The 2,455-nt window shown below is 31.3% G+C and overlaps 1 long non-coding RNA gene across 1 annotated transcript; it reads left to right on the top strand.

Moving 5' to 3' along the window:
• LOC109347811 lies at window positions 531-2,455 on the top strand. Its single transcript, XR_002107653.1, has 4 exons — window positions 531-657; window positions 834-889; window positions 2,053-2,094; window positions 2,179-2,455. It is a non-coding gene; the product is annotated as an uncharacterized LOC109347811 (long non-coding RNA).

Below are 2,455 nucleotides of genomic sequence, written 5' to 3'. Positions count from 1 at the left end.
TGTCCGTTCTACACCACTAGACCAACATTTTGTTTATTGTTATAAGTAGTTGATGTTATAGGTATTAGTTTTGTTACATTATCCGAATATTTTAGAATCAATTCATGTTTTTTTTGGATAGAGTGGATTGTTATTTTTCACAATTTTTTATAATGAATTACAGAAATAACACAATGATTAGAAACGCAGATGAAAAATTTATGATCATTTTATTCTATTAACTTTCTTTAATCAAATAAAACACAACAATCATTATGAAATTAACGGTGAACATTCTAGTAATTATAGTTATGATATATCTTTTATTTTGTTTCAGAAACAATAGTTAACCTTTTAATAAATAAAAAACATTTTCATTGTTTTCAATATAAATATATCTTTTTTATATTACCAAAAGTATCACTCAAATGTCTCATCTCAACAAAATGAAATTAATTAACCTTTAAATTAAGGTTTTTTTTGGAAGTTCTTAATTTTAGCTTTCAAAAAAGTTCTCAATTTAAAAATAATGATTGGCACTCCTAATTTTGCACTATATATATATATATATATATTGAACACAACATTCAATAGGTCGTATTGTGTTGCGTGCGGTGAGTTTCTTTGTCGTTTCGTGATTCAGACCAAACCCTAACGCAACCATGTCAACCAAGCAAGGTGCCATGATTCTTCTATCTCAATCTTCAATTACTCCTTATCTCTCTTATTCCCTTCATTATTATTAAACGTGATTTCTTTGAACGTGAACCCCAAAATTTGAATCTGTTGATAAGGATTATTAAGGATGTTGATTTTGCGATTTATCATATTGAATTTTTGATTTGGGTATTTAGGTGGAAAAGCTAAGCCTTTGAAGAAACCCAAGTCTGATAAGAAAGATTACGACGAGGTATATTGAAATTTAAAATATTCTGGGCTTTAGTTTTTTTTATATTTAATTTGGTGTGATGAAAGAACATAATTTTCGAAGGTGTAATTTGTTTGAGAAATATGTATAAAGTTTAAGGAAGAGGTAGAAGAGAAATTGAGGATGGGGTTGGTTTGAATTATTGGTTGCTTTTTTTAATTAAACTGAAATTATCAGAAGTTTTGTTGTTTTCTATTTTTTAAATTTTTTATGTTAAATTGATGTGATGAAAGAACAGGGTTTTCTTGATTGATTTGGTTAGAGAATTAGTAATAAGCTTTTAAGGTAAACGGAAGCAGAGAATTATGATGTTGGGCTTAGTTTAATTAATTGGGTGTTTTTTGATATTAAACTTGCTGAATGTTTGATTTTATAGCTTTGTATCTTGATATTTGTTCGAGTTAATGATGCATTAAATTGAAATCCTAGAATTAGGAATTAGTTTTCTTCTGACCGATGTTCAGAGTAGAACTTGACATTAACTGTGGGTATGGTAAGAAGACTTGTGCTTCTGGTTGATTTCAGTGCCTTAATCTGTTGCCATGGCAAAGGACATGATCTTTTGTTTTCTTTCTTTTGTTTCTATATAATTCTTTGTACTTTGGGTCGATTTGTGCTAAGGCGAACCTTTGTTTTGAGTACTGGTCTCTCCCCTCCTTAAGATGTGCTACGTATTGTCCTTCGATCAGTCTTCAAGATGAACTGTTGTTTGATGACCAAATATGCATGTTTCCTATTTCTATTTTCTCTCGGGGCAATTATTACTTTTATGCCATATTAGCTTGTTTCTCCCTTGCCCTTTTGCCCAAACAGCAATAGGTAAAACCGTAAAAGGAAGTCCATCCAAATTGTAGCGGGAAATTTACTTTGTGGTTTCATTTAAAAATAAGGTTTTTATGTTTGGAATCAGATGATGGTTCTCTTAAGTTTGAAGTATGATCTCTAGTGAGTCCCATGAATGAAGCGTTGCAATATCTTCATAATTGTTTGTTTGCTGTGAAATGTTAGTTTCTAGCATGATTGATATATGCTTTTGTTTTCGTATTACCTTGGTGAAATTATGCGCAGACAGACACAGCCTTATGCGAACACTTAAATCTGGTTGTTGTGACCTTGCAATTCATTTGTATCATTTTTATGTGTAGATTGATATGGCTAACATTCAGAAGAAAAAGGAGGAGGAGAAGGTCAGATATTGTATTCCAATTTAATGCATACTGCATTCAATCAATTTTTCGTTCATTCTTAATTTCGCTGCATATACTGAACAGGCGCTGAAGGAATTGAAAGCCAAGGCATCACAGAAGGGAAGTTTCGGAGGTTCCGGGCTCAAGAAGAGTGGAAAGAAATGAAGACTCCATCATTGAACTCTGTTACCATGAAGAGATCTATCTCTTACTGTGTTCTACTTTATCTCTGGTATTGAACTTAGGTGTGTCATTATGTAAAGCGCAATAAGTTACTTGTTTGTTTTCTGTGTTGAATGACACATTGATTTCACAGATATTGCTGCTTGTATTTTTTGCATTTAAGATTATTCATAGCCAA

Source organism: Lupinus angustifolius, chromosome LG05 (assembly GCF_001865875.1).
Source record: "Lupinus angustifolius cultivar Tanjil chromosome LG05, LupAngTanjil_v1.0, whole genome shotgun sequence".
Lineage (NCBI taxonomy): Eukaryota > Viridiplantae > Streptophyta > Magnoliopsida > Fabales > Fabaceae > Lupinus > Lupinus angustifolius.
This window is presented reverse-complemented; position numbering and strand designations above follow the sequence as displayed.